We start from the raw sequence: 10,301 nt of genomic DNA on the forward strand, positions 1-10,301 counted from the left end.
GTGTCAACATTTTGAGCTAGCTCTATCAGTGCTATTCACCAGTAATGGGTGATGTGAAATAGCACCGTGGGACAGCAGATTCTGTCGATATGCCTAGGCTTCTAAACCCTGGTACCTCATCTTAATGAGAGGCCAAGAAGACAGATGATCACTCCTAAACCATATTGTATATCTAATTAGGTAAGGAGACTCAAGTCTAAGAATGAGAGCAGGATACTGCTCATCAGAATAGCTGGAGTATATTCTTGGCTCTGCTAACTGAATGGCTGAGTGTAGCATGAGAGCCCCATATGGGACAGCGACTGTGTCCGACCTGCTTAACTTGCATCTATCCCAGAGCTTGGTTCAGTGCTTGGCACATAGTAAGTGCTGAACAAGTATCAAAATTATCAATTATTATTACAATACCTGGGCTGGGCTTGACCCATCCACTAAATGGAGCATAGAATGAACTCTCCTACTCCAGCCAGTAATTATATGACAATTAACTATGATGGAGAATGTGATGTGCCTTCCCCCTTCTAGACTGTGAGCCCACCGTGGGCATGGATTGTTTCTCTTTATTGCTGAGTTGTACTTTCCAAGTGCTTATTACAGTGCTCTGCACACAATAAGCACTCAATAAATATGATTGAATGAATGAATGTGTCTGGTCATTTTTTGAATTTAGATGTCCAACTCTCCTCCTGTTCCTGGGTGTGCTCTCGCTGATGTCTCCAGGTGAGTGACTGACAACCCAAACAAATGAGCTTTCCTGCAGGAGGGGTTCTAAGGAGTGAGTTACTTCTCTGTTCTAAAAAATTCTGGATCTTTCCTCCTTATTCTATTTAATGGAAACAATCCCTCCAACCCTTACTAAGCCACTCTGAGAATCATACTCAGAGATGACTTGTGAAATGAGGGCACAGCAGTCTGCTGCTTTTAAGGTGTCAAAGATATTCTGGGCTATAACCACAGATTGCACCTGGCCTCCCTACCGGCCATCACATAATGCATGGCGCTGGGTGAGGGAGTGTGGATGGCTCAGTGCAAACCATCTCTACTACTACAGAAACAGCTCAAGGACATGTTCTGCTGGCAGTAGGACATATCTATCCCCTCCAATGATTGGTTTCTGAGCTATGCTCACCCCAAATGGCAAAGGGCCAGAAAAAGTGAATTACTGTATTTACATGAACAGAGTGTGCCTGAGATTTTCTCTGAAAGATATTCACATTCAGGGATGCACTCTTACCATCCATCAATCCATCAGTGGTACCTGTTGAGCACATACTGTGTGCAGAGCACTGTACTAAGTGTTCGATAGAGTATAATACAGAAGAGGATCCCTGCCAACAAGGAGCTTACAGACAAGAGGGAAAGACAGCCATTAAAGTAAATTACGGGAGGATATGTACATAAGTGGTTTGGGGCTGGGGAGGGATGAATGTCAAAGTGCTTAAGGGGCAGCCTCATCTTCATACCAAAGAACTATAGTGTGCAGAACTAGCCTGCTGGACCATCACAGGAAAAACACCCAATTCTCCTTAAGTGTCAGGAGGCTTCCTTAATGTAGGGATTTGCAAGAACGCAATCCTAACTCCTCAGGACTCCTCCAGAGGAACCTGGAGCCCAAGCCAAACACAAGCGCTTATCATAAGATCCTGTATACTTTGATATTATTTCTACAAAATCTGATTCCTTAACCTCCAGAGGAAAAAAAAATGTGATTTTAAAATCAGATTGAGAGTTGAATCCAGAAAATTCCTAAGGAGAAAGAAAAGAAAAATCCTGACATGAAAAAAGAGCAAAAATAAAACTGGGGGAAGGAAGAGTGGACAGTCTTTAGTACACCCAATTGTGCTAGAATGCATGATTTCACTCATGTTCTGGCTCAAACATTGTTAGGAAATTAGGGAGCATTCATCCTACAGCCCAAGCCTGGTTGTATACAGTGCAGTGCGGAATCAGAAGAAATGATCTGGGCACTTGTGCCCAAGATCAATTCTATATACAGTCAGTTGTCCGATGACTTAGGGGTGGTGTACCCCAAGGATCTGGGTTTAAGATCAACTTTTACTATAGTGCACACACCTTAACTGCTGCTGGATGCCTGCCCACAACTGTGCATCTATCCAGACATGTATTGACAGAAGAATGTTTCCTAATTCCCCAACAACATTCTACTGGAACACACAGTGAAAACACCCATTATAGAAGAACAGACTACATAAAAAGAGGAGAGAGAGGAGAGGGCTGCCATGTAGGTTGCCACAAACAGTCCTGACTAGCTGATGACAGCTCCCAGATGATGATTGACTGGAGGGTTGAGGCATGGAAAGACACTGGATTAAGTGCTTGGGAGAGTACAATACAGTGGAGCTGGTAGACACGAGCTCTGCCTGCAAGGAGTTTACAGCCTTGTGGAAAAGTCAAACATAAAAATAAATTACAGATAAGGAAAATGGGAAAATGGGAGAGTATAAGGATACATTCGCAAGGACTGTAGGACCTCAATGCAAATCCCTTGAATCTGGGTGGGAATCATCAACCCACTCACTTCCCTGGTTCCCACTTAGTCCCTCAAGGTGATCCCCCTCCCCTTCAGACAAGGGAGAAGCAGTGTGGCTCAGTGGAAAGAGCACGGGCTTGGGAGTCAGAGGTCTGGGTTCTAATCCCGGCTCTGCCACTTGTCTGCTGTGTGACTTTGGGCAAACCACTTAACTTCTCTGTGCTTCAGTTATCTCATCTGTAAAATTGGGATTAAGACTGCGAGCCCCACATGGGACAACCTGATCACTTTGTATCCCCCAGGGCTTAGAACAGTGCTTCTCATATAGTAAGCGCTTAACGAATGTCATCATTATTATTAAGTCCTCTTCACCACTATGGTAATCCCAACAGAGCTAAGCATCTGAAGCCCTATGCATTATTTTTCAGAACCGGAATTCTATGCTGCCTGAGGTTAGGTTTATACAAGAGAACCTATAAAGTGTATTTGCATGGCTGCCAGTCTTGAAATCCTCTACTGTGTGTGTGGCATAAGCCAGAGCACAGGCAGCTCTGAGGAAAAGAACAAATCCCGAAATGGACTAGAGTGATGATGTTGCAAGCAGAAGCATCCTGTGCTAATTAGATTACTGTGAATTCACAATCCCCTTGAAGCATCCATACAAAGAGTGGTTTTAATCTAGCTTCATTTGTCTGCCCATTTTTGCTTATCCTTCATGTGTCTTCTAAAAGTAGATATAATGGAGGTTGCAGCTGTGGTTGAACAATTTGCCAATTGGAGCATTTCCTCTGTTCTTGAAATAGCTTTTACTGTTACAAAACATTACTAATGTAAATGATTATCCAAGAGTGATAATCCACTCCAAGGCTACTGATGCTGGGCAGTGGGGTTGGATTCATAATAAACTAAAAGGACCTTTCACCTTTAGCTCATTGGTGACCAGTATTGGACAAACCCAGCAGAAATTTGGGCAAATGCTTCCTGTCCCAGGATAGTGAGGTCTAGCAGCGGTAGAAACAGCCTCCTGTAGCTGCTGAAACCCAGTAGCACTGCCCTCAAGGACAGTGACTGTGTCACTGCCAGAGTGGGTGAGAACCCCATACCAGTCCTCAACATTCCCAGCCATAGGTGGAGGGTCATGGGTGGGCGGGGTGGGGTGAGGATCACACCCCCTGGCTTTTTAAGCTGACGTTTCTGACAAAACCTGAGAACATTCAAACAGGCTGAAAAAGATCTGAAATGATGGCTTTCTAGCCTGTTGCTTTTGGAAGACTGTCCCCTCCCAGACCCCAATTCCACCTTTTTGCACCACACTCAAAATGAGAAGCTGATACCTCTGTCCCAGCTCTGGACTCTAGTCTGCTAATGCTTTAAACAATTCTTTAAACAGACCTTCTGCACTTATGTATAGATATGCTTATTCAGTTGTGCAGTCAATTATTTCTTGTGATTACTCTGTTTGCAAATACTCGTATGTCTGTCTTCCCCCTTTAGAGTATAAGCATTTTGCAGGCAGGTAATGGGTTGCTTGTTTAATGATACATGGTAGGTGCTTCCTTTGTATCAAGTACAGTTCTAAGTGCTGAGATAGATACAAATCAACTAGGTTGGACAAAGTCCCTGTCCCACATGGGGCTCAGAGTCTAAGTGAGCCCCAAGTCTAAGTCGTTTGGTTCTGTCATACTTTCCCAAGTACTTAGTACAGTGCAAAGCACCTGGTGAGTGCTCAATAAAAGCTATTACTATTACTACTAAGCAACAGCCAGTTGCATTCATGGGATGCTTCAGTGGCTCCTGCAGTCTTCTGCTCAAAGAACCATACAATCACCATCATCACCATTGATGTTATTGAGTGCTCACTGCATGCAGAGTACTGTACTGTACTTAATACGGTATTGGGAAAGGACAATGCAACAGAGTTGGTAGACGCGTTCCCTGCCCACAATGAGCTTATAGTCTAGAGGGGGAGACAGACATTAATACAAATAAACCATATTCCTGGATATGGCTGGACTGCTTTCTTCCCCATCCAGGCTGCAAATAGAACAGGGGTCTGGAATCCATACAGAGAGCTGTGTGACCCTGGGAAAGTCTCTTTACTTCTCTGTGCCTCAATTATCCCATCTGTAAAATGGGGATTAAGAATGTGAACACCATATGGAACAGGGACTGGGTCCAACCTGATTAGCTTGTATCTACCTCAGCACTTAGTACAGTGCCTGGCACATGGTAAGAGCTGAACAAATACCATAAAAAAAGAGCAGGGGCAGAAAGCAGGCACATGTGTGTGCACTAGGCCTACTCTTTCATTTGAAAAGCAACTGCAGTGATATTCATTTTATCTTAGTTTAATACATATGGATTTGCGTATGAAATTTGCTTTCTTTTCAAGAAAAATGTCAGGCATGTTAACTTTCCAAATTACCGCAAAAGTATATTAACTTTAGTAGGAGGGTGAGGAGGCTGAATTTGAGAGGGTTTAAGAGTAAAAGAACACTTTCAAATTTAAGAAAATGATTGGGTTGTTTTCTGACATTTAGGATGGGAATGGGTGAGAATGAAGGAAAAGGAGAATTTGGTGGGGAGGCAGCTAAGGGTTGAGGGTGTAATAAAATGGAAGAAATTTGGAAGGAGGAATACAGAGGGAGTAGGAAAAATAGCAGAACAGTATGGTGAAGAGCAGTAGCTCCCAAATTCTCAGTTATTCACTCTGGAAAGATTAAGTGCCATGGGCATGGGAATAAAGACCCTTCCTCTCAAATTCTATCTGGTGGCCTGGTACCTTCAAATTTGCCCAGGCTGCTTTGAGTGGAAAGCCAACTCAGTCAAACAGTCAATCATATTTATTGAGCACTTACTATGTGCAGAGCACTGTATTAAGCACTTGGGAGAGTACAATACAACAAATATTCATGGTGGCCTAATACTGTAAAAATAGAGAACTAACACCCAAAAGCTGGAGGCCCTTATGAAGTTGGGGCCTATGCTTTGAATTCCAGCCATACCCTGAATGCTGGTCTTTTGGCCTTCTCCCGGCAGGAGGAAGATGCTGTGGTCGCCACCCACTGTTGCCTGGCAGACCACGTGTAGGTGATGGGGGCAAAGAGGTCATCTTCACAGAACCCCAGGGCTCAGAGCAAGAGAAGCAGCATAAACAGGGAAACAGGCAGAGAAAAAATGAGTACCTTTATTTTCCCTTCCTTCCTCCTTCCCTGTCCTCTTTCTTCCATCCCCCTCCCCGCAATATCACATCAAAAGAACACTCCTGGAGTCACAGTGTGACTTCACATCACAGTAGGGCACTGCGGATGTGATCTTGGCAACCCAGCAACTACAGGAAATGTTTAAGGAGTGGCGCCAAGGTTTTCATGCACCTTTAGAAACCAACTGACACCATCAGTAGATCTGGACACTGAAAATTGCTTAGCGAATTTGGTTGCCCTAAAGAGATCATTAAAGTTTCCAGAGTGCTTCACGATGGCCTGGGTGTCTTTTTCAGAGCTGGGAATACTCTGTTCAATCCATTCCCTATTATCAGTGGGGGTGAGGGGGATGCAGTGTGAGCCCAGTTCTATAATAATAATAATTTTGTACTTAATAAGCATTTACCATTTATCAGGCACTGTTTAAAGTGCAGGGGTTAGACACAAGTTAATCAGGTAGGACAGAGTCCCTATGCCAAATGGGGCCCACAGGCTAAGTAGGAGGGAGACCAGGTGTTGAATCCTCATTTTACAGATGAGGAAACTGAGACCCAGAGAAGTGAATGACTTGCCCAAGGTTACACAGCAGGTAAATGGTAGAGCTGGGATTAGAAACCATATCATCTGACTCCCATGCTCTTTCCACTAAACCACACTGTCCCCGTTCAATTTATACTTTGCAGTCGTGCTGGAGGATGCACCAAGAGACCCACATTCAAGTGTTTCATGGGTGACTGCAGCCTCTCCATCTGGCCTAGGTTATACTCACCGTAGCTACTTTTAGGCTTAGATGCCTAGGGATATCTCCATCATTCTAGTGCCCTTAGCTTTATTGTTGATCAAGGCCAGAGCATTCTTACAGGCATATGCTAGTGTACCCCATGCTTGACCCCATAGATAGTTGCCACTGTCCTATAACTCAGATTTTACCATGAAGCAGCGTGGCTCAGTGGAAAGAGCACGGGCTTTGGAGTCAGAGGTCATGGGTTCGAATCCCGACTCAGCCACTTATCAGCTGTGTGACTTTGGGCAAGTCACTTAACTTCTCGGTGCCTCAGTTACCTCATCTGTAAAATGGGGATGAAGACTGTGAGCCCCACGTGGGACAACCTGATTCCCCTGTGTCTACCCCAGCGCTTAGAACAGTGCTCGGCACATAATAAGCGCTTAACAAATACCAAATTAACAAATTTTACACCCTTCCATGTAGCAGGAAAGCATCCAGAGTCCAACTAGCTAATCCTGTTCAGTAAGGGCTGGTTGCTGGGACTCCAGGAATGTAAGCATCCACTTCCTGCTGAGATAGCAATCTCTTCAGAGTTTGCAAATTCCACACAGAATGCAATGGCACCACTGGTTATGAACAGATAAATTTCCATTTGCTTGAAGAATTAGCATTCACATTCATAGCTGACAGACCATGACTCTCCCTATCTTCAAAGCCCTACTACAATCATATCTCCTCCAAGAGCTTTCCCTGACTCACCTCTTTTTTCCCCATTTTATTTGTCCTGCCTCTGTGTCACCTATGCACTTGGATCTGTTACCCCTTAAGCACTCTAATATTCACTTCACCTCCCAGCAGTTATAAAAAAACTCCTTACTGCAACCTCACAGGATCTGCCTTTTGTTTGAGACTGCCTGCTGGCATCCCAATCTTCTCCAAACCTCTACTCAAGAAAAGCTTTTTTTACTCTGCTAGTTATTGTCCACCAGGATGGTCTCTCCTTTGCAGGGTGCACTACTATGTCATACTACTGGAAACAATGTTTCACTATGGCTTTTTTAAGTCTACAGGCATTTTAGCACTCCACCATGTAACAATAAACCTGGGATAAAGTGGGTTTCATAGGAACTGGGAGAGGAGAGAAAGGGTTTGAATAGCATACATGCAGACATTGTAACAACCTCTTCTCCTACCTTTTTATGTTCTCCAAGGACTTCAAAGTGCTTTTCACATATCTAATCCAATCTCACCTCCGTCTTGTGAGATAGGTACAGACAAGAATTATGATCACCATCTTTTACAGGAGGAAACAGTGTTAGGCCCAAGGACATCCAGAGATTTAGTCAAGTGGAGATTGTTGATCTAGGACAGCTGAATTTGATTCCAATCTGGGGCTCCATGCAGGGTACTCAGGTCTTGCTGGGACAGTGAAATGAAAGACAGAGCAAAAGTCAAATAGTCATACAGAACATCCATCAACACAAACATTGATTAAACATGTAAAATGTGCACTGTATTTTAAGCACTGGGAAGGAGAAGCAGCATGGCTTAATGGATAAAGCATGGACCGGGGAGTCAGAAGGACCTGGGTTCTAATCCTGACTCCTCCACATGTCTGCCTTGTGATCTTGGGCACTTCTCTGAGCCTCAGTTACCTCATCTGCAAAATGAGGATTAAGAGTATGAGCCCCATGTGGGACAGGGACTGTGTCCCACCTGATTAATTTGTATCAACCCCAGGGCTCAGAACAGTGCTTGGCTCATTGTAAGCACTTAATAAGTAATAATAATGTTGGTATTTATTAAGGGCTTACTATGTGCCAAGCACTGTTCTAAGCACTGGGGTAGACACAGGGGAATCAGGTTGTCCCACGTGGGGCTCACGGTGTTAATCCCCATTTTACAGATGAGGTAACTGAGGTACCGAGAAGTTAAGTGACTTGCCCAAAGTCACACAGCTGATAAGTGGCTGAGCCGGGATTCAAACCCGTGACCTCTGACTCCAAAGCCCGTGCTCTTTCCACTGAGCCACACTGCTTCTCAATCATTATTATGGTTCTTAATAAAGACAGTGTTCCGGGTCCACAGGAGCTCGCAAACTGAAAAACCACAGTCAACTCATGAGCTGCCACTTCTTTTTTGTGTGCTGGGTTTAGAAGCACCACACGTGATTGAGAGGGCAAACTTCCAATAGAACCCCGGATACTTTATACTCAACAAAGGGCTAGGCCATGCTTGAAAAGGAAGCTGCTTAGTTACTGATTAAAGAAGAATCTTAGTGGGTTTTTAAAAAAAAATGGATTTCCTCTCTCAGATGCCAACTCACAGTGCATATCCTCAGAACCAGCTGGGGCAGATAGGGAAAGAAACACAAGCAAAAGTCTTTCAACTGCATAACTACGGTTCCTCAACCGTAGTGTGTACGTGTTTGTGTATTTGGGGGGAAAAGCTGCTCTTTACCTTAAAGAATAATAAAGATTTTGGTAGCACAGACTTTCACCCATCTTGCACACAAGACCGTGAATCCCAGATAATCCCTACTAATACCTGATTTAACTGCCATTTTGGAGGGGCCTCCTATTTAGAGTGTCTGGAAGAAGTGCTTGGGGCCATCCAGAAGCTAATGGTCCCACCATTTTCCAAAGAACCTGCTCTGTATGGGGGAGAAGGGCAGAGTACCTCATAGCAGCCCCCAGATCCAGAAGGAATGTCCAGCATGAGGGGAGCCAATATCTCTGGGAGGGGAACCCTCAGGAAAAAGGCCCAGGTCCACCTGTGCTGGATTAAAGGCAATAGAAACTGAAAGCCAAGTTGGTTGTCGGATACTCAGAGACTATCCCACCAGCAGAATACCACCCTCAAAACAAAGAAACCACATCTGGAGACACAGAGCAGCACAAAGGGCAGGCTAAGAATAAAGTCCCATGTCTGTTAGTGAGTTGAGCTAATCTGCCATTATAGGAGTTTCATGTGACTACTTATCTGCAAAGTACTTTAGCTTCAAAACCCTCTTGAATTCTTGTAATAATTGCGTTATTTGTTAAGCCCTTACCATTTGTCAAGCACTGTGCTAAGCACTGGGGTAGATACAAGATAATCAGGTCCCACAGGTTCACAATGTATGTAAGTATATAAGTGGGAGTGAGAAAAGGTATTGAATCCCCATTTTGTGGATGAGGAAACTAAGGCACTGAAAAGCTAAGCAACCTGCCCAAGGTCACACAGCATACACCCAGGCCCGTGCTCTGGCTCCAAGGCCCGTGCTCTTTCCACTAGGCCTAGGAGGTCTTCCCTGATTCATTTCTTGTCTGCCCTGGCTTTCTTGTCTTATGCCGTCTAGTCGTCTACCACCCATAATGACGCCATGGATGCATCTCTCCCAGAATGCCCCACCTCCATCTGCAATCGTTCTGATAGTGGATCCATAGAGTTTTCTTAGTAAAAACACAGAAGTGGTTTACCACTGCCTCCTTCTGCGCAAATTGAGTCTCCGCCCTTGACTCTCTCCCATGTTGCTGCTGCCCAACACAGGTGAGTGTTGAATTGTAGCAGATTACCTTCCACTCGCTAGCCACTGCCCAAGCTAGGAATGAAGTAGATATGCCTCTGCTTGACTCTCCCTCCCATAGTCAAGACTGGTAGAGTACTGGAAACTCTGCAGGTGCAAGCCTGAAAGGAGACCCCTGGTTTTATCTCCTCCAATTACCAACCCAGCACCAACCATGCACTTATGTACTTGCAATCAACTGTCACACTTCTGTAAGCACTTAATCACCTACATATTCATTCCCCTTCTTCCTTCTAACTGTAAATTATTTTGATGTCCATCTCCCCTGCTAGACTGTAAACTCCTAGAGGTCAGGGATCATGTCTTCTAACT

At 44.5% G+C, this 10,301-nt stretch overlaps 1 non-coding gene across 1 annotated transcript; it reads right to left on the reverse strand.

Moving 5' to 3' along the window:
• Positions 1-9,962: 9,962 nt before the first annotated feature.
• Positions 9,963-10,100, reverse strand: LOC114806647. Its single transcript, XR_003754710.1, has one exon. It is a non-coding gene; the product is annotated as a small nucleolar RNA SNORA7 (small nucleolar RNA).
• Positions 10,101-10,301: the final 201 nt, after the last annotated feature.

Source organism: Ornithorhynchus anatinus, chromosome X1 (assembly GCF_004115215.2).
Source record: "Ornithorhynchus anatinus isolate Pmale09 chromosome X1, mOrnAna1.pri.v4, whole genome shotgun sequence".
NCBI classification, from domain to species: domain Eukaryota; kingdom Metazoa; phylum Chordata; class Mammalia; order Monotremata; family Ornithorhynchidae; genus Ornithorhynchus; species Ornithorhynchus anatinus.